Source organism: Momordica charantia, assembly GCF_013281855.1.
Source record: "Momordica charantia cultivar OHB3-1 chromosome 4 unlocalized genomic scaffold, Mcharantia_2.0 BLBB01000004.1, whole genome shotgun sequence".
NCBI lineage: Eukaryota > Viridiplantae > Streptophyta > Magnoliopsida > Cucurbitales > Cucurbitaceae > Momordica > Momordica charantia.
Window position 1 is genome coordinate 12,404,273 of NW_028275162.1, and position 23,348 is coordinate 12,427,620.

The following is a 23,348-nucleotide window of genomic DNA, read 5'->3' on the forward strand; positions in this document are numbered from 1 at the left end:
ATTATAAAGTTTTTCTTATTAAGAGAATGTTTTTGAAAACGTTGAAAAAAAAGAAAGAAAAAAAAATGTTGAAAAAAAAAAAAGAATTACGCAGGCGCCTGGCGCCTGCCCTTTGCGAAAATAAATCACGCAGGCGCCTGGCGCCTGCCCTGTTTTCCAACAGTTCGAATTTCGTTTTCCTTCACGGTTTGGGTTTTAATTTTCGATAGCATGGGCTTTATTTTGGGTCAAACATTAATCCTCTATGATTTAGCTTTAAGAACTTCTCTTCAAACTCAAATTTTGTTTCCCTAATCCTATTTTGTATTCAAATTTGTTTTCTTTTCCTTTTAGGTTTAGGAAACTTAGTTGAACTTAAATGTCAATCCCTTTCCATTTAGGATTTAGTTTGGGGAAAGCTTAAAATAGACTCATTGCCTAAGCTTACAACTCCACCAAAACCCACACAACTCTCTTCTTCCCCTTGTTTTTTCGGCAAAACCCACTCCCTTCATCACCCTTGTTTTCGATTTTCAGCTACCAAAACGAAGAAGGAATTTCCAGCATTTGCTTACATCTATGGCTTCTTCTTCTCAACATACTTCACTTCCTACCTCTTCTACTCAAGCTCCAAATGCCACAAGCATTCCTTTTCCACCATTGGAGAACTTCCAACACCACATGGGTTCAGATTCTAGGCTAGCTGCTGTTAGGGGAGGAAACCCGCTTCAAACATTTGAATGTCCTCCATCCCAAGCTCCTACACAACATCCTATAATGAGCCCACATGGTTATGTTAATTTTCAGCAACTACCCACCTTTAATATACCTCAAAACAGTGAGTTTAGGGCTGAAAATCCTCAACAACTTCCTAGAGTTTCCCCACCACCTCAACTTCCATTCCTAGAAAGAGGACCTCAAGCACCCCAATTGAACCCTAACATATCGAGTACCTTCAACATGGGACAACTAAAACCCTTAGAGCCTCCTAGGATGCCAACCCCAACCAATATGCCAATGGATGCAGGAGATGAGCATGGAGGAGAGCAAGAGAAGAGCCATAGCCATAGGCTAGAGCCCGGGGTTTCGATAGGGCAAAAGAGGAAGGGCAAGGAGGTGATGATAGACCCAGAAATTGAGGAAGATGGGAGTAGTAGGCGTCTGACGCCTAAGGATTCATCTATGGAGAACAGGGACGAGGAGCAGTTTTATTCATCTCCATTGATTATTACACCGGAAGATGGTAATGATGATTTTCTACTGGTTTCACGAGGACATTGTTCAAATATGCCGGAAACAGAGGATACCGAGAACGAAGTGGTGAGAACAGATACTCAGGAACCTTCCCCATTGGATACACCTACAGAAGGAGCATTTTGTAGTCACCAAGAGTTGCCTACTGGGGCAACTGGATCTACTCCGTTGGCAACGGATGAGTATGTCACATCGATGGCCACTCTACCAGGGGTAAGGGATGCTCACACTATTCCTTCTAATACAGTTAACCCGCTTGGGTGTGATACAGGTAGATCCAAGGTTGGGGAGAATAGTACTCAAGAACCTACCAGCGAAGAAGATCTTGAGGACACGCAGACGATAAGGGAAATGTTCCAATACAAGAGGCGGGAGAGAAAGAGTTCAAGACGTCGTGCAGTTCAGGCTAAGAAGCCGACAGTGCCCATGAATGAACCTAAAACGAGAGCTGCGAAAGCTAAAGCAGCTGAAGCTAAGAAGAAGGTAGTGGCACCTGGGCCAGTTGATACAATTGAACTAGACTTGTCTGAGGGAGAGGAGGTCGAGACGAAATGGAACGCGGCAAATTTAGCCACTCGAACTTCATTAATGAAATCCCGTAAGATTATGACAGAATTGGGATTCGATCTCACTCTAGGAGATGTGCCTGATGATTGGAGGGAGACCGCTAGAGACAAAGAGTGGAGACCACTCATTCAGCCCATACAATGTGAGGCTTTGGAGTTAGTCAGAGAGTTCTATGCTGCTGTCCATCCCCAGTCACATATAGCCATAGTGCGCGGGAAGGAAATACGGTTTGATGCCACTCAGATCAACTACACCTTTAACATTAAGAATATCAGAGATGCTGTGGGCAATAAGATGTTAGTGACTCCGACTCTAGCCAGCTTGATGAGGCTTTAGAATGTGTTGGGAAGCCCTCTGCCACTTGGGATTTGACTACTCATGGCAAGGTACGACTAAAACCCGAGGATGTTTCCCTAACTGCTGCAGGATGGTTATACATAGTCAAAAACAGAATTCTGCCAACAGAGCATGATGAGCATGTCACTCAGGATAGGGCACTGCTGGTTTATGCCATGCTAAAGGGCATAGATGTGAATTATGGAGAATTGATCAATACTAGTATCCATGAGTGTGCCCACCGAACACGTGGTAAGCTGTATCACCCACGTTTGGTCACTTCTTTGTGCTTGCGACAAGGTGTACAGCTCCCTGAGGATCAAATTAAGAGAGATGCCCCAATTGTGGAAGAGAAGAATATTCGGCGTATTATCGCCCATGCGTTACAAAGAAGGGAAGGTACTGGGATGTCTCCTACATCGGAGATCCGTCGTCTTCGAGAGGAGAACCAACAGCTGCGAGATCAGGTTCGAGAAGTCGTGCAACATATCTACAACTTGAGGGCTTCATTGGATTTTGCTGTTTTACCTTCATGGCCTCCAGCGCTAGCTGCTATCCTTGGTCATCCATCTCCCAGCACTGACACTGATCCTAGTCCACAACCTCCGACTTCATGAAGGGGAGGTTTCTTCTTTGCTATTTTTTGTGTTTTCTTCTTTTTGTTAATGACGTAGTTTGCATATTCTAGCATTACTACGCATGTTTTTTTTGTATTGATTATGTTTCGAGCTCAGTTGAAGCATGAATAAATTAGTATCGTTTATCTTCTGATCACTTAAAGTATGCCTTCACTTAACCTTAGTTTAGCTTTTCACATGCCTATTTTGAAGCATCTGTGCTGTGCATGTGATTTCATGTCGATGATGATTATAAGAGATTGTTGAGTTTTCTGTTCTATGCCTGACTAAGCTTTGAGCTATTTCCTTTGTTTATGTGATAAACTCATTTTCTTTTATGTCTTTTTGATCTTTACAGACTTTAAGCTTTTTCTTTGCCCCTATATAGGAAGTCCTTGTCCTTTTTACTGTTAAGCCTTTTTCATCCGATGCAAAAGTCTTTTCCCAGTGAGGACACTGTCTCTCTTAAGTTTGGGGGGGACAGTCGTTGTGTCAGTCGTTGTTTCAGAAAGATAAGGTGTTATTTATATTTAAAAAATCATGCTATTTTCTTTTGAAAAAGAGTCAGTTGGAAAGAAAGAAAATGTTGAAAAAGCACTTAGCGAAAAAAAAAAAAAAAAAACGAAAGAAAGAAAGAAAAAAAAAGTTGCAAAAGAGTAAAAAGAGTCTTGTTGAGAGAAAATAAGAGTGGGGAAAAGACTTGTGTTAGAAAGAAAAGAGCGGTAAAAACAATGAGAGTTAAAGAAAATGTATTTATGATTCCCGAGTTCTACTGTAGACACCCATTTAGTTTTAGGTTGGGTGTCGACTTTGAAAATAGCAGTAAAGATGGTGATAAGTGACTTCGTGTTTCTCATTGTCGTCGTTTTATGACCTAGCTGTTAGTTCAGAGTCTTTCTACGAGTAGCTGTGGTCGAAACCGATGTTAGTGTGTGGAAACCTCAGGGGCTAGTAGCCGGTCTTTCAGATGTAAAAGTCTTAGTGTAAGGAGGGAGTGTGCAGATTCCTTAGGGGTATTTGAAAACGTTTTCTGTTTGTGAAAGAGAAAAAAAGATTTTGAAAGAAAAAGTTTTTATCATTTCAAACTTGGTTTATAGTGACTAAGTTTACAAAGGCAATAGAATGGTAGGCTTTGACATCTTTTCCCTGAGACAATTTATGATTGAACATTTCAAACTTGGTTTATAGTGACTAAGTTTACAAATGTTTCTAAAGTAAAATGCATATTATCCTTAGCATGTCCTTGATTCTTTGTTGGCTAACTTGAAGTAAATCGGGCTAGGTTTTATCATTCTAAGTCCAAATCCCAAATCCAAACCATTATTTGTGACCACTTCCCATTTTACAAGAATCACTCATTCCAACATTCACTATTCTTTAAAACTTTAGAGTTTGGAAATTGTTTAGAAGTCCTTGAGGATCGATACTTGGATACTCCATCCATTTTATATTACTCTGACAGGTGTGCGCTTGCATCTATATAATTGTTACCACGCTTAGCGCGTGCGTTCAGCATAAACGCCCAGTCAACCCTCACCGTTGATCTCCATCGCTTAAAGCCCGTCACCCGTCGATCGCTTTACACCGTTTCCCAGCCACTACCGAGACCCAAACCTCATTGCGATTCAGTCCCACGTTCGTCGGACCGCTGCTCGGATTTTGCATACAGTTCACACACACTGATCTTAAAAAAAAATAATTGGTTTTGTTGAAAACCAACCGACCGAACTGATCGTTTGGTCGGTCGGTTATATCTTATTTAAGCGGTCGGTCCGTTTCCATTTTTGGAAACCGACAACATATCGCTCGATTGGGATTTCGACATAAAAGCCGACATGACTAACCGATGAACACCCCTAATATCGTGTATATCACTTATATACCATGTATATCAATTATACATTGTTCCAATTACATTAATGAACCTTAGATGTTAGTTGTTTAGATTAGGGTTAATGTAATTCTAAAATGAACTTCAATAACAGTTTTATTGAATAAATATTTGTTTCACATTTACAAACTACAAATTTAGGGCATAAAACCCAACACTTGCTTCCACACAAAATCGAGCCATGTAATGATGAAGAATCGAGTACGAAAACAGGACAGAATAATAACCCATTTTCAGGCACATTCTTACCTAATTTTCTTATATATGTTGTTTGCCTTACAATTAAGGGGTGATATAAAAGCGAAGAGGAAAGTGGGTCCCAATAACTGATCCCAAGGGGGAAATACCCACAGAAAATATGACAAGAAGAAGAATATATACCCATATTGGAGGAAATCCACCGATTTAGAGGAATAATCAGTAGTTTTTCGAAAACAACTAAAGTACTTTCTACTATATTACGTGCCTATGATTTCGTTTCTCAGGGAAGGGTTTTCGTTGTGTATAGAATTTGTATTAGGATTTTTCAAACCAATTTAATTATGTATTCGGCAGGATATATTATATAATAGTAATAATGATTTTGAGAAAAGAAATAAGGGTTCATATAATTTAAAAATAAGGTTTTAACTTAATCAACTAATGTCATCGTTTCAATGCCTCATTAAATTTTTATTTTAATAAAGAGTTTCAGTTTAATATTTGGCCAAGAGGTTGATAGCGAGATCTCGAATCAACTTATTGGTCTTATGGTATATTTCAGTATAGAGGATGATTTCACCTGAGATTTGTATTTATTTATAAACTCTTTTTTTAATTTGGATACGTGCAATTCCCTCAACACCAGAGAATATTCTTATACATAATTCCTTATACAATCTTATATTTTGTGATCGTGACGATATCGATCGTGACCTTGATACGGAGCTGGAGCTCTAACTATGATGAATGTGCTAACTATGGATATGATGCAAGAAATAAACCGATTTTATATCACCCTTCAATTCGAACTAGCAAGAGCAATGTCTCCTTGCGGGCCGATGACTCCTTCTCCTTCCCCTTCTTCAAACTTTGATTTGTATTGTTCAATCAATACGTTTGAAAAAGAAAGATTGGAATATCAATCTCATCGATCTCATAAGTATCATACCAAATCTCATCAATCGAATCGCTTTTTCGAGAAATACGAGACATCTAAGTCATACAAATAAATAGATATATTCATTGATAAGAAAAAGAAAAAAATATGAACGGTAATTGAATTGATGATAAAATAGAATCCTTGGACTGGAACAGTGATTCGATTGATGATAAAGAAAGAGAATTCTTGGTTGTACTTGATGTCCCGCCCAAGAAAAAGACTCAAGTTCCTATAAAAAAAAAGGTGTAGGCCAAAAAAAGAAAAAACTAATAGATTAGACCTAAATTGATATGCTAAAATCTCGTTGAACAAATAGAAATTACCACATTTTTTTATGAAAAATGTGGAAAACAAAATAAGAGAGATCCCGTTTGTTTGGGATAAAATTAAGTTATGTTATTTGTTCTCTCTTTCCACAGGAAAGGAAGAGCTGAATTGATGTATTTTTTTTATTAGATTTGTATCCATCGGGACTGACGACACTCAAACCCGCAGCTTCCGCCTTGACAAAGTGGTGCTCTGACCAATTGAAAAATCGAGCCGACCGATCGAAATCGACCGAAAAGAGGTCGGTATGTTGGGTTTATCGGTGGTCGATTCTGGGCATTCAGAACCGATTTGGTCGGTCGGTCGGTGGCCTTGAACCAGTCGATACCGACCGACCGACCGACAATATTGAAGGTTCCCTTCTTTTCGTGCGTGTTCAGTGTGAGTGTTCACCTTCTTCTTCATTCTCTATCGCCCACCTCTCCCCTCGTGCTCTCTCACTCTCTGTCCCTACAGCCGCACCGCGCCACTGCCCACCACCCCTTCTACTCTCCCTCGTCGCTGTGCCGCCAACTACCAAAGTTTCTTTCGCCGTCGCCGCGCCATCGAACTCGAACCCCCTACTCTTAGTTTCTCTCATAGCGCCGCCGCGTCCACCCCCTCTGCTCTCTCGTCGCCGCCCAACCCCCCCCCCCTTGCTCTCAATCTTCCTCGTCGTCGCTGCCCAACCCCAAGAAGGATAAAAAATAAAAATAAAAACTATGTCAGTTTAACCGACAAACCGACCGAACGAACTGATCAATCGGTCGGTCGGTGCAACGATGCAGGGTTTCCATATTTGGAAACCGACGTGGTTAGTTTTAGTGTCGGGGTTGGTCGAAAACCTACCCCAACCGACCGATGATCAACCCTGTGAACTATCACTTATGTGGGTTGTATTGAACAAAACGATTTTATACTGTATTCTGAACTATAACTGATAAGGATTGTATTTCCACTTATGTTTTGATATTTTCCGCAACACTAATGAGCTAAACCATTCTGGGGAGGTTGAGGCTTTAGCTATGAAACTTAATGATTTATCTTGATTTAACTGTTGTTCAATAGAGTTGGATTACAAGAGTTTTATAAGATGCATATTGTTGCTACAAGAATTTAATTTAGAAATTAGAGGCAGAAAAGGTACTGAAAAGCAAGTAGCCGATCATTTGTATAGGTTAAAATCTTCTATGCAGTATAATAATTGTCAAATTCAAGAGTATTACATTGATGAACATCTTTTGGCAATAATTGAAGTCTCTGTTGGGGTTTATGCTCTAAACTCGTGGTTTGTAAATGTAATTACAAATTTATTTATTTCAATAAAATTGTTATTGATGTTTATTTTAGGCTTGCATTAATTCAAATCCAATAAACTAAAATCCAAGGATATGTAATGTAACTGGAACAATATATATTTAATATACTGTATATATATAATATACAATGTATATATTTGATATACAATATATATAGTATATATTCGATATACAAGTGGATAGTGTTCCACTAATAACCTAAATGGTCTATAGTTCATGGATAAGGTTGGGTACCTTATATTGGTAACACAATGAATACGACCCGCTTTGTAATAGTTACAAACGACTTTATTTAGGTCACTCGTGTGAAGACATGCGAGTGAAGGTATCCTATACAATGAGTTTGTATAAGATCGGATTGCAAAATAATTAATCTTTATATGTAACACCGTTAGCTAGTAGATTAATATTTCTATAGGATGACCAGATAACTCAATCTCAATCATGAGTGAATTATTGACTCCTACCTGTTATGACTCATTCTTTGATTTGTATGGGTGAGAGTAGCCTGAGTTTCCGACTCAACATTCCTACCATTTTGGGAATGAGACAGAGTAAGGAGCTAGGAATATAATTTCACAAGATGGAATTCACTCCTCCCAGACTTTAGGGTAATAGATGAGTATTCCCTATACTGCTGACTCCGAGACTTGAACAAGGGGCCCCACCCTCTCACCGGCCAGAGAGAGACTTCTGGTTATGGGTCGGACCATAATCGGGTTGTTCATTAGAGGATTAGCGGTATTTAAGGTACAAGATGTAACACAAGAGTAAAACGGTAATTTGACCCAGATGTGGTTACGAAGGCTCGTGAAGGATTTACTTGTCGTTAATGGTCGATATCCATAGACACAAAAATATTCTATATGCAGTACCTCATCTAATTTAATACGCCACAACTCAATCCTATGGACTACTCGAGCCGCTAGCCATTTGAATCCAATCGTACAAGAGGTTCAACCCAAAAGACTAAGGGTTAGATGGATTACCTTTCCAGTCGTTGCCTTGAGCAGACAGAATACTCACTATGCTCGAGGTCGAAAACACTCAACGAGTTTGATAACCAATCAAACAAGCATGCTCTGAAGGTAAATATGAGATCCTAAGTTAAACCACACAAAGAAAATCGATATTTTGGGGGGTGGGGCTTTTGCACAAGGCAAGGGGAGAAAAACTCTCTCAACTTTATTCAATTTGATGATTCAAAATACAAGAGGGGTGCAAGCCTATTTATAGACTAAGGCCCATGACCTTTACAAGGAAAATTGTAAAATTAAAATAATAAAACTTAAAACAATCTTTCCTAAAATTGAAAACTTGCTAAAACTAAAAAGGAAATAAAAATAAAAGCAAAATATAATTCTCTCAATTGTTTTGAACAAAATAAATTATGAAAGCTCCTTCCTAAAATGTTCATGGAATGGCTAACAAGGCAAAGTGTTGGCACCAAAAGAGTGGGCGCCCATGGTAGGTGGCAGCATCAAACAGAGGAGCACTGATAAGCCTTGATTAAATGCTAAAAAGAATAGGTTTGCTTGCTTAGTTGAGGATTATTTTAGGATGGAAAATGTATGTCATGCATATAATTTAGGGAAAATGTGCATATTTTGTGATTAAGGACTTAAAACATTTAGTTATAGGTAAATGAAAGCTAATTGGTGTAAATATGTTTATTTTGTAAGGATAATTGAAGATTGATGATTATAATGTGTCAGGCGCATCGCACTCAGCTTACTAGAGGAATGTGCCAGCCACATTACTTTGAAAGAACCAGCTTCACAATGCTTCAGCCACATTCGATGTCCAGATTATCAAATCGGGAATAACCACTTTTGACCAAGTAATTGGTCTAAGATCTGGTATCACTTCCTCAAAACTCGACAACCATAATTGGTTCTAACTTCCCATGAATTCCTCAACTTGTTACTTCCCCCAAGCCTGTAAATTGAATCTTCCAAGGATCCTCTCAACACACTTCATTTTCCATACCTTTGTTCTTCATTTCTACTTTGTTATCAACTTTAGTTTTTGAGTTTTTGTTCAAGCATTTAAGTATTGTTCTAATTATTTTTTCTACAATTATTCTTTGTTTATTTTATTGCAATTCTATTAGTTCTAATTTTTTACTTTCTTTCCAATTTCAATTGAAATACATTATTTTGTTATCTCCTCTTGTTATTTCATTTCTTTTACTTCCATGAGTAGCTAAATTATTTTCTTCAACCCTCCTACGAATGCTTTAGTTCTTATCATTATAAATTACATCTATCAGTGAGTATGGCGTATTACGCTCCTTTTGCTTATCTTTATTGATATAATTATTCCAGTTGATTTTCTTGCTGAACATTTGTTTAAATCACATTAATTTGAATTTAATTCTGAAAATGTTAGAGTGAAATGGATTTCATCAAGGTAAAACGAGAAGTTATGTAGAAATAAGAACTAAAACAAGATCCTAGACATATGCTCTCTTATCCATTAAATGTAAGTTGGATTTTGATTTATTTAGGATTCTAGGGTTTTATAGACATGTGTAAATGCTAGGCTAAGTTTCTAAACAAACCAAAAGCGGTATGGAATAGAAGTTGAACTAATTTGCTTAAAATGAGAATAATTACGGGCATATTTAGAACTAGACCGTAGTGGGTGGTTGGCTTTTTAAAATATATTTTCCTTCTGTTTTTAAATTGCGTTCCCAACAGATTCACTAATTTTTATCCGAAACCCGATTGCTAATTCAAGCGATTTACAAAAATCAATTTTAAAAGATAACTAGTCCCTGTGGAGACGAACTTGGAATATTTCCATATTTTACTTGTGACAGTGTGCACTAACACTTACCCTCAACCGATTAAGTAGAGGCAAAACAGGCACCCATGGAGGCTGGCGACATGGTGCCTGGTGCAGGCGGAGGCGTATGCTGAGGTGCTGGCACGGTAAGCGGGCGTGCGGGTGGTTAGGCGTGGGCACATGAACAAGGCTGATGGGCGCGCGCTGATGGCAATAGCAGCAGGCGGAGGCGTGTAGGCATTGTCAGCAGGCGTTGTGAGGTTATCGAGGCAGGGGATACGCACGGCTGGGCAGTTACGAGGTTAGCATCTGGCGAGGTAAAGACGCGGTAGGGGCACTGTGAGGTTAGTGCGGCAGGGATGCGCGTACAGGCTGGGTGTGCGTACGGGCGTGCTTGCGTGGTGCATATGGCAAGGCATTTGTGTTGGACTTTAGTTCCTTCCTTCTCTTCGTCATGTATGGAGCTAATTTTGTGTTGCACATATTTTTCCATTGCTCCTTGTAGCTTTTTGGCACGAGCTCTTGTAATTGGTACTTGCGGTATTCTTGGTGGCATTATATTACATCATCTCCTCCTTTTTGAAAAGGATTCATCCTTAAATCAAGATCTTCACCTACATCAAAAGGAGTTAGTCAACAACATTAAAAGTAGCACTAACACCATACTTACCTTGAAGATCAATCTTATATGCATTGTCGTTGATCTTCTCTATCACTCGAAAGGGTCCATCTCCTCTTGGATTGAGTTTGGAACTTCTTTCGTTAGGGAATCACCAATTTCTTAAGTGTACCCAAACCTAATCTCCTTTTTGAAGCACTACATGCTTTTAGTGTTGATTGACCCTCGAGGAAACTTTATTGTTGTTATTCTCGATCCTTTCCTTCACTTGTGTAATGAACGCATAAGATCAGCCTTCCTTTCAACTTCGAGACTAGCAAACTTATTAGAAGGCGTAGGCAATAAATCAAGTGAGGTTAAAAGATTGAAACCATATACTACCTCAAATGGAGAAGAATAAGTAGTGTTATGTATTGCTTGTTTGTATGCAAATTCTACAAATGGTAAGCACTCCTCCCAATTCTTCAAATTTTTGTCTATCACCAACTGAAGTAAGGTAACCATGATTCTGTTAACGACTTCGGTTTGTCCATCCGTTTGTGGGTGACAACTGGTGGAGAATAATAATTTGGTTCCCAACTTGCCCCACAAGACTTTCCAAAAGTGACTGAAGAACTTAACATCCCTATCACTAACAATAGTTTGAGGAATGCCATGTAATTTTACCACTTCTTTAAAGAATAGATTCGCGATTTTCTTGGCATCATTATATTTTGAGCAAGGAATAAAGTGTGTCATCTTGCTAAATCGATCCACTACGACAAAAGTGTTATCCTTACCTCTCTTTGATCATGGCAACCCTAGCACAAAATCCATAGATATGTTAGCCATGATGTTCTGGGAGTGGGTAAGGGAGTTTACAAACCGTGTAGCATCGTCTTGGACTTAGCTTTCTTATAACTTATGCAATTTTCACATACCTTATGGACGTCATGTCGCATCTTTGGCCAAAAGAAATGTTTGGCAAACATGTCCAATGTCTTGGCAACTCTAAAATGGCCCATAAGTACTCCTCCATGTGCTTCTTGACAAGTAGGTCTCGGGTTGATCCTTGGGGAATGCACAACTTTCCTTTATTGAATAAAAATCCTTTAAACATAGTATAAGGCTCACAAGTTCCTCCATTAGTACAAAACTCAAAAGGATTAGCAAAATACGGGTCAACGACATATATAGACTTGAGATGTTCAAACCCTAAAAGTTTTGTACTTAGTGTAGAGAATAGAGAGTACCTTCTTGATAGTGCATCAGCCACCATGTTCTCCTTACCTTTCTTGTACTTAATCACGTATGGGAATCTATGTTTCTATGAACTCCAACCACTTGACATGTCTTCGGTTGAGTTTGTCTTGGCTCTTCAAATGCTTCAAGCTTTCATGATCCATGTGGATGACGAATTTCTTCGGCCATAGGTAATGTTGCCAAGTTTGCAAAGCTCTCACCAATGTGTAAAGCTCCTTGTCATATGTTGGATAGTTCAACGTTGCTCCGCTAAGTTTCTCACTAAAGTACATGATAGGTCTTTGGTTTTGCACCAACACGGCTCTGATTCCAATGCCACTAGCATCACATTCAATCTCAAATGTTAGTTCATTGCATAATCGAGATTGAAGAGTGTGGAAGGACTTATCTTGTTCTGTACCCCATTGCGACATTCTTCTTAACTAGCTCATTGAGGGGAGAAACAATTGAGCTAAAGTATTTGATAAACCTCCTATAGAATCCAGCTAATCCATGGAAGCTACTTATTTCACTCACTTTGGGGTGTTGGCCATTCTTCAATGGCTTTGATCCTCTCTTGATCAACTTCTACTCCTTGGATTGTCACGATAAAATCTAAGAAATTGACTCTCTCCATACAAAAGCTACACTTTTTGAGATTAGCATAGAGCCTCTCGACCCTAAGGGTAGCTAGTACACACTTCACGTGTTCCACATGTTCATTCACAAACTCATAATATACTAGGATGTCATCAAAGTATAATACAACAAATTTTCCTAGATACTCTCTTGAAACATGGTTCATAAGTCGCATAAGGTGCTAGGTGCATTAGTTAAACCAAAAAGCATTACTAGCCATTCATATAATCCAAATTTAGTCTTGAATGTGTCTTCCATTCATCACCTACTTTCATCCTAATTTGATAATATCCATATTTTAGATCAATTATAATGAACAATTTACAACCATGTAACTCATCAAGCATATCATCTAACCTTGGTATTGGATGTCTATATTTAATGGTGATCTTGTTAATAGTCCTACAATCTACAAACATGCGCCAAGATCCATCCTTTTTAGGCACAAGTGAAACAGGAACACTACAAAGGCTAAGTAATTTTCTTACATACCCGTGAGCAAGCAACTTCTCTACTTGCTTTTGGATTTCCTCGGCCTTCTTAGGATTGGTTCAGTATGTGGGCCGGTTGGGAATTGTGATCTCGGGATGAAGTCGATCTTGTATTCTATTCCTCTTAATGGTGGTTGCTCTTGAGGCATCTTCTCAAGAAATACATCCTTGAACTTCCGCAAAAGCTCAACAAAAAAACACTAGGCAATGTATTTTGAAGTTCTTGGGTGAGGAGACACGTACCTTTATGCATAAACATGAGGGGCATTTGGTTTGAACACAAAGCTTTCTTAATCTCACTAGAACTTGCTATGAGACCCACGGCCTTCTTACTTTTGTGAGGGGCTTTTACCTTTTCTTCTTGAACGTCGATAGCCTCGTTGGTGTTGGCCTCATTTATTCTTTCTTCCAACTTTCTTTGATCATTCTTACTTCATTTGGAGATAAGGGAAGTAGTGCGTTTTTCTTGCCATTGTTGCTAAGAGAATATTTATTATGAAAACCATCATACTTTACATTTTTGTCATATTGCCACCATCGTCCAAGTAATAAGTCACATGTGTGCATAGGCACGACATCGCAAATAGCTTCATCCTTGTATCTTCTTGTGGAGGTAGGAACTAAGACTTGACTTTGGACTTTAATTTCTCTACTATTGGTTAACCATTGTAAATCACACGATCGTGGATGTAGTGTGGTGGTTAACTTTAGTCTCTCCACAGTGTCGGTGCTAATAACATTCGAACAACTACTACTATCAATAAGAACACTACAAGCGGTGTCATTGATGATACACCTAGTGTAGAAGAGATTATCTCTCTTTGTTCTCCCAAGAATCTTCCTTTGGTTGCACATTGAAAGATCTTCTAGCAACTAAAGTGTACTTATATGATGTACTTGCTCTCTCTCTATGGGCGGTGGTGGTTTCTTGGGCATCATTCTTGGTGGCTCCATAACTACACAAGTAAAGGTTAACACAAAAAGATTAACAATGAAAAGTTCTCAGTGACTCCCTTACTTGACCTTTTGGCTTTTCTCTCTTGTGGTAAGGTAAGGTTGACGTGGATACTTGATAACTCTCCAAAAGAGAGTCATTCTAGTTATTATTTGGGAAATTTTGTGCAAAGAAATGTTAAAGTGTGTCTATTTTGGCTCTTAAACATCATGAGTGATCTTAGAAATTGAATTTGGAGCTGAAGTCCCATGTCTTGAATGCTTTAACTTAAAATAGTGTTGAATTCTCCTATTATTGGCTTTTATGCGCAGGTTCAGAAAAAAGAAGATAAAGGCATAAAGAAAGTTCAGAGCCTAGAAATGGGGGGATAAAGCGTGTTAGAGATAGAGCAAAAACGAGCTGGAGCAAACACTCGCTAGAGCATGGTTACAGAGCGCAGTAACTTTCCTAGACACAAGATATTTTACCATGCCCGTACAATTACCAGCTGGGTGCCCTAAAATTGGGACCTGATATAAAAATGGAAGGAGGCCCTAGCCGACACATACAGATCCCAATAGAGAACATTTTTTTGTGTTGGAAAAGACAAGGGAGAAGAATCTCACCACTTTCGGGAGGAGAGCTGACGACAGGGAGGAGCTTCTGCTGCTATCACGTGCTGCTGTCTCTATCAACGTTTTTTTCTCTCTTTCTCTAGAATGGATTGTATCTTTTCTTTACCCATTGTGTTTTCCTTTTTCCCCATGAACTAAACATCATTTTGGGGAGTTGTGCGTATTTTCTTCATCTTGCTGAGCATTCTTTGCCACCTTATTTAGTATGCTAGCTTCTGTATGACCCAGAAGGGCTAATGGCTAGTTGACTTGCTCTATTTGTGATTGACTACATTTCTTTAGTAGCTTCGTGGATACTCAGGAATGGGGCCCCCTAATCATGTTTAAAACTTGTGTTTATTGCTTAGGTAGCTAGCAACGGGAGTTGTGGGTATCCATGTTTGGGTGTCTCGCAAGGGAAACATGTCGAGTTGAGCAATAGCGAATAATTTCGTGCTAAAGTAAATGTTGGGATTAGTGAAAGCATGTTAATCTCCCCCACTTTTCCATCTTTGTTAACCCCTCCCCCCCATGTTGTTTTGTGTTGAATCTATCTATTGTTATCAACATTTAAAAGTATCTTCGTTGTTGGATTTGTCTATCGCTTTTGTTTATGATATTTTATTTTACTGTTTATACACCAACATCACCATTTTATTATTTCTTTGCATTTTTTGTATCTTCAAACATAGTTTAAAATATCACCCTAAGTCTCTTTGTATTGGACCTCGTTCATACTACAATCGACGGATATAGTGTACACTTGCACTGACATTCACATAGGTTATAGGAACGCAACAAGTTTTTGGCGTCGTTATTAGTGACTTAGTTGTTTTTATTTTAAGCCATAGTGTTTGAGGGTACGGAGCGTAATCGAATTTTCTCTTTCTCATATTTTTGTGTGGTTGTAGGTGTATGAATGATTCTGAGAGATTGGAATATATTTTAGATCACGAATAGAACGCACATTTCATAGGAATCGAAGATAACAAAGGATAATCCAAGCTGAAGCAAATATGAACCACCTAACCCACCTCCACGCCAGCCTATTCCACCGAATGTGAGGATTAAGGAAATAGTAGATGAGGTGCCTGTTGCTGCTAACCCTAAGGTAGTAGTGCCCCCTCTCAATTATGTACTATTAGCAGATGATATCGATAGAAAAATCAGGGCGTATATGGCTCTAGCATTATATAATTTCAACCTAGTTATCATGGAGCCAGAAATTGAAGCCCCCAAATTTGAGCTGAAGCCAGTAACGTTTAAGATGTTTCAATCAGTGGGTCAAGTTCATGGACATGCTACTGAGGACCCACATTCACATCTGAAGTTTTTTATGGGTGTTTGCAATTCGTTTAAGGATGAAGGATGTAGCAAAAAGGTGCTACAACTCAAGTTGTTCCCCTATTCACTCAGTGACAAAGGAAGGACTTGGTTGGAGTCACTCCCTTCTGAGTAAATCACAAGTTGGGATGACTTGGTAGAGAAATTTCTAATTAAATACTTCCCACCTAGCAAAAAGGCTAAGTACAGAAGTGAGATCAACAACTTCCAGCAATTTGCTGAGGAGTCAGTTAGTGAGTCTTGGGAGCGTTTCAAAAGGCTTCTGCAAAAATGCCCACACCATGGAATCCCTCGCTGCTTCCAAATAGAGACTCATTACAATGGATTGGATGATGCCACGCGCTTGGTCATTGATTCGTCAACAAATGAAGCATTGCTAGCAAAACCTTATGTTGAAGCATTCGTCAACCTTATGTTGAAGCTATTCAGAAAGGATATCATCGAATAATCACTGATGGTCTGACCCTAGAGCCATTCAAGGAAAAGGAGGCAAGAGATTAAATGAATCAGAGTCTTATACTGCCTTAAATTCAAAGATTGAGAATTTGACAGATTTAGTTATGACAAGTATGACAATCTGATGAAGAATCCGATGTGAAATTAAACGCAGCGGGAGCCTAGACTAAGGCAAATGTCAGCCACATCCAAGGGATATCCCGTTCTTTTTGCGAAGGAGAACATCATTATAATAATTGCCCTGGAAATCCAAAGTCTATGTATTACTTGGGAAATACTCAGAACAATAGAAACAATCCATACTCCAATACGTACAATCTAGGCTGAAGGAACCATCTCAACTTTAGTTGGAGAGGAAATCAGGGAGGAAACAATGTTGGAACATCCAATGCTCCAACATATCAGCCAAAAGGAAATTATCGCCCAGGTTTTGTTAACCAAGGTCAAGGAGCAGGACAGAGGCAACCCGAAGGATCATTCACATCTTTGGAGAATCCAATGAAGAAGTATATGGAAAAGAATGATGTCATGGTGCAAAGTCAGGCAGAATCGTTAAGGAATCTGGAATTGCAAGTGGTTCAGTTAGCAACAGATTTAAAGAGTAGGCCCTATGGAGCGTTACCGAGTGACACTAAACTACCAAAGCGAAATGGCAAAGAGCAGTGTAAGGCTCTCACACTGAGAAGTGGAAAAGCATTACCTCATGCACATCCCAATGCTCCAGGAGTCGAGAATGAGCCTTCTAAAGAGAATAAGGAGAATCTTATTGAGCAATGGACGGTGTGTCAGAAAGAACAGTTTCACCTAATCCACCAGCACAGATTATTGAGCAACCAATGGAAAAACTCAAGATAATGCCAGTAAGGAAGTCAACCCAATAAATATTGGAGCATCCAATGTGGAAGCATCACAGGCAAGAGTGCCAGAGAAAAGGAAGCAAATTGAGCATGACGACGCCATTACATACCAGTACCACCATATCCTAAGCGATTGCAGAAGAAAGAGCAAAATGTTCAGTTCAAGAAATTTCTTGATGTGCTGAAGCAACTACATGTAAACATACCATTTGTGGAAGCTCTGGAGCAAATGCTGAATTATGTGAGGTTCCTTAAAGATATACTCACAAAGAAAAGGAATCTGGGAGTGTATGAAACAGTGGCAATGACTAAACACGTGTCGTACCATCCTTCAAGCAAGATTCCAAACAAAGATGAAGTGTCTTGGGAGCTTTACCATATCCGTCTTCATTGGAGGACAGAAAATAGGGTTAGCACTATGTGATCTAGGAGCCAGCATCATCCTCATGCCCCTCTCTATATATAACAAGCTGGGAATAGGAGAAGCACGACCAACCACTGTCACTTTGCAGCTAGCGGAACGGTCTATCACACATTTAGAAAGGAAAATTGAAGACGTTCTAGTACAAGTAGATTAATTTATTTTCCCTACTAACTTTATTATTTTGGATTATGATGCAGATAAAGAGGTCTATGTCATCCACTGGAAGACCATTCATAGATGTCTATAAAGGAGAGTTAACAATGCGCGTTCAAGATCAGGAAGTGAAGTTCTCAGTGTATGACTCTATGAGGTTCCCTACTGAATTAGAAGAATATTAAGTTCTTAATATTTTGGATGAAGCGTCAATAGAGGAGTTGGGAGCAAAAGCAATGCTAGTGCATCTGGAAGCTGTTGGCATTGGAAGTGATGTTGAAGAGGTAGCAAAAGATTCAAAGGTTATTTACCTGGAAAGTGTGAGCAGTGGTGAAAGGTCAGCCAAGCACTTTTATATGCCCTTAGAACTTGCAAACCGTGAAAACAAAGTGTTGAAGCCATCTATAGAATAGTCGCCAATTCTGGAGCTCAAGGCATTGCCACAACATCTGAAGTATGCCTACCTAGGTTCATTAGAGACGTTGCCCATCATCACTGCAGCAGACTTGTCCAAGGAAAATGAGGAAATGCTACTGAGTGTGCTGAGGGCTCGTTAGAGAGCAATTGGGTGGACCATATCAGATATAATGGGAATAAGCCTCAGCTTTTGTATGTAGAAGATTGTGCTGGAGGAAGCAAGCAAAAACTCTATCAAGCCCCAACGTCAACTTAATCTTGCAATGAAGGAGGTCGTGAAGAAGGAAATTATCAAGTGGCTGGATGCAGGAATTATCTACCCTATTTCAGATAGTGAGTTGTGATTACGCTTGTTTACATGCGTAAAAAGAAGGTTTTAGATGCTGTTTTTACTATGTTTTAACTTTGTTTCGGACTTTTTCTCGGTCATTTGAGTTCCAATTCATGCAAAATTCATACATGATGGTTTGTGGTTGGCTTATATTGTATTTATGACATTTTAGGACCATCTGAGAGTGCAAATTAATCAAAAGAAGCAAAAAGACGGAAAAACCTTCATTGGAGGCGCCAGGCGCCTGGTAGGCTGCAGAAATCCTGGTTTTCTTCCAACTTTGCCCTTAATGAAACGCGTCTTCCAATGCGTTTTGGTGGTTCCAACCGATGCATACGTGTAGAAGAAGTGTTCCACTATCAGTTTGAGCATGATTTGGTCAGTCAAAGGAGTTGGAAATGGGTGATCCACCAGCGTTTTAGGACCTACCTAACCAATTCTGCACAACTATACATTCAAGCAGCTTCTCCACCAAATTCATCAAGCCTTGCTTCCTTCTCCTGATCATTCTTAGTGTTTCTTTGTTGCTTTCTAAGTACTTTTGAGTTGCTTTCATTAGTTGCTTTTAGTTTTTATTGAGCTTTGTTTTGTTTCCGTTGTTACTTAGTTATTTTCTACCTATTCAAATTTATAAAAATTCAGCACTTAGCTTATCTTTACCTTGTCTTTACTTTATTTTTAGTTAAGAGAATTGTGTTTTTGGAGGAAAGAGCACGTGACACTCCCCCTTGCTTGAAAGAGAAGGGCGAAGCTCTCAATCCCGAGCAAAACTCTCCGTTAGTTAACTTTTGTTTTTCACACATGCATTTCAATTTCAACCATTTTACTTGCTGTATTTTCTTCAATATGTCTTTCTAAATTCCCGTCTCTAGCCCGGTTATGGATAGTTAGCCTTTTATTTCTAAAAAGGGTTGCTAAGAAGTAGTGTTTTTGCTTTCCACTCATTGCTCAACATGTTTTCCCAAAAAGTTAGGATTTAGAGAAGGTCACTATAAGTCTTAACAAGTCAATACTGAAAAGGTTGCTTATTTGCATTGTTGAGTGGTTAAACCGAGGAGAGGAGCGCCTTAGACATAAGGGTTCCGGTTAAGTAGCCTAGACATAGGACCTTAACCCGAGGTTGCGACTATTTCCATCCTAAAACTAATATATCTCTCATAATAGACATATTAGGGAATGTCTTAGGACTTTGAACTTGCTTAGACATAAGTCAAGTGAAAAGCGTAGTCGTTGGTTCCTAAAGTAAAATGCATATCGTCCTTAGCGTATCCTTGATTCTTTGTTGGCTAACTTGAAGTAATTCGGGCTAGGTTTTACCATTATAAGACCAAATCCCAAATCTAAAACCATTATTTGTGACCACTTCCCATTTTACAAGAATCACTCATTTCAACGTTCTCTATTCATTAAAACTTTAGAGTTTGGAAATTATTTAGAAGTCCTTGAGGATCGATACTTGGATACTCCATCCATTTTATATTACTCTAACAGGTGTGCGCTTGCATCTATAGAATTGTTACCATGCTTAGTGCGTGCGTATAGCATAACCTCAGTCAGGTGAGCCCAGTGCAGTGCGTGCCTAAGAAAGGAGGCATGATTATAGTGGAGAATGCAGAGAACAAGTGATTGTAGGCATAATACCCACTAGGACAGTGATAGGGTGGCACATCTGCATGGATTACCAAAAGCTAAACAAAGCCACGAAAAAATGATCATTTCCCTCTTCCCTTCATCGAGCAAATGCTAGATAGGCTAACAGGTAAGGAGTATTATTATTTTGTAGATGACTACAGTGAGTATAACCAAATTACAATAGATCCCCAAGATCAGCAGAAGACCACATTTATATGTCCCTATGGGACATTTGCTTTAAGACGAATGTCGTTCGGACTTTGTAATGCCCCACAACTCTTCAAAGGCGCATGATTGCCATCTTCTCTAACTTGGTGGAAACAGTTGTCGAAGTGTTCATGGACGACTTCTCAATATTTGGGAAATCATTTGCAGAATGTCTGGAGAATTTGAAAAAGGTGCTGCAAAGATGTAAAGAAACAAATTTAGTCTTGAATTAGGAAAAATGCCACTTCATGGTAAAGGAAATAATCGTGCTAGGGCACATGGTCTCCAGCAAGGGCATTGAAGTGGACAAGGCAAAGATCGAGGCAATCGATAAGCTACCTCATCTGTGATTGTCAAGGGCATTCGTAGTTTCTTGGGGCATGCAGGATTCTATCGCAGATTCATCGAGAACTTTTCAAAAATTTCAAACCTCTTTGTTCTTTGCTTGAAAATGATAAGGACTTTAATTTCACATCGAATTGTTTGTAAGCTTTCAATAAGCTAAAATATTTTTTCACTCATGCGCCGATAATAATAGCACTAGACTGGACGAAGCCATTCGAATTGATGATGATGCCAGCGTCTACGCTGTGGGAGCAATTTTAACTCAATGCAAAGAGAAGCTGCTACATTTGATCTATTACGTCAGTAGAACTTTGATAAAGACGCAGATCAATTACACCACAATCGAAAGACGCCAAGCCACGGCTGATTCGCTGGATTCTATTCTTACAAGAGTTCAACATAGAGATCAAGGATAAGAAGGGAATATGGAAGCTAGTTGCTGACCACTTATCTAGGCTGACAGGTTTGGGAAGCTCCAGGAAAGAAACAGAAATCAGGGGCACGTTTCTGGATGAGCAATTGTTGGCAATCAAGGTTGTGAATTAGGAAAAGGATGAGTCATGGTTTGCTGATATGGCCAATTATGTTGTAGTGGGATATTGCCAGTTGAGATGAATAAACAGCAGTTGAAGAGATTTATGCATGAAAGCCACCTAGAGCCATGATCAGCGATGAAGGCTCCCACTTTATCAACAAAGTTGTGGCATCCCTCCTCGCCAAATATAACATCAGTCATAAAGTCTCCACAGCATGCCATCCCCAATCGAATGGTAAAGTTGAGATATCGAATAGGGAGATAAAGAGTATTTTTGAAAAGGTAGTTATCACCAATATGAATGTTATGGGCAAGGAAGGTCGCTTACTAACTGATACAATTTTGCTTACATGAAAAATACGAATTTTAAAGTAATCACATCTCTTAAGGTGCGTTTTTTTTTTTTTTTTGTGTTTGGCTTGTGGTCATCTTAAAACTAGGCATCTTAAAATTCTTCATTTGTAACCATTTTGATTACCATTTAAAACATGACTTTCTGAGATTCCCTATTATTAGGCATCGACCAAATTTAAAGCTAACAATATTTTTCTTTTCTCTCAGTAGTATCATTCTTCTCTTGACTCAATTTTGAAGAAAATAAGCTCTCAAAACCTTTCTTCAATCTTATCTGCATCGTTCTTTAATATTAGGTATTTATTTTCACGTTACCTTTCTTACAATTTTCTTCATTTTGTGTTATGTTTCTATCTTTTCACGTTTTTTGATTGTGCTTTCTATTTAATATTTTAATATTTTATTCCATGAATTTATGTCAACACAGTGAATCTTTCAATTGAAAAGATCAATGTCTTCTTTGTTTTCATCATTCTTCTTCACATTTTGTTATCCTTTTTTTCGTTTTTTTATGGAGAATTTAAAAAGATTTTTTGTTTAAAAAAAATTGAAAAAGTTGTTTTAATTTTTTTGAACACATTCAAAATAGAATCCCAACAAAATTTTGTATTTTCCAAATTATTTGACAAAAAATTTATATAGTTTAATCTTTTTTAGCATTAATATTTTCTTCATTTAAATTATATATTTTTTTATTTTCTACATTTTAATTTTATGTATTTTAATTTTACGCATTTAAATTATCCTTATTTTAATTTTAATTTTCTACATTTTATTTTATTTTTATTTTTATTTTTATTTTCTACATTTTAATTTTCTTTCTTTCAATTTTCTGCATTTGATTTTTTTATTTAAATTATCTATTATTTATTTTCTTCATTTTATTTTTTGGTATTTTAATTTGCTCCATATTACTTTCTGCATTTTAATTTTAGTTTTCTGCTTTCTACATTACAATTTTTGCATTAGAATTTTTTTTTCCTGCATATTTTTTTTTGCATTTTAATATTTATTTTCGACATTTAAATCTTTTGCATTTTAGTTTTCTGCATTTCAATTTTTGAATTAAAATTTACTTTTATTTTCTAGATTTAGATTTGGGGAATTGAATTTGGTAGCATATAAGTTTTATATATTTAACAATATAACACCTATTTTTTACATTTTCAAATATAGCAGATTTTTGAGATTTTTTATTTTGAATTTTTCAGTATTCCTAAATTGCCCTCCCATATCTCACGCACAAATTCCTTCATGCTTCTTTTGTTTTTGCTTTTTTCCGCAGATTTTCTTTCACAACTTTATCAATTCTTCATCGGTCTCCTTGTTCATTCGTTAATCTCCTTTAGGTCTTCAGGTAATTACTTCTTCTTCTTTATCCGATTCTAGCTTCAAATTCATTCAATTTTAGCTTCAGATTCATTCGATTTTAGCTTCAGTTTTAGGGTTTGTTTACTTCTTCTTCTTCGATTTTCTACATGTTCGAATTTGAACCAATTTCTGTTGGAGTTTTTTACCAGATTTTTTATACGATGAAATTGATAGAGATTTAATAGAGGAATTGCTAACGAGTAT

General features: G+C 38.1%; 1 non-coding gene across 1 annotated transcript; it reads right to left on the reverse strand.

Moving 5' to 3' along the window:
* Window positions 1-16,244: 16,244 nt before the first annotated feature.
* LOC148211835 (small nucleolar RNA R71) lies at window positions 16,245-16,350 on the reverse strand. Its single transcript, XR_015790576.1, has one exon. It is a non-coding gene; the product is annotated as a small nucleolar RNA R71 (small nucleolar RNA).
* Between the last annotated feature and the right edge of the window lie 6,998 nt (window positions 16,351-23,348).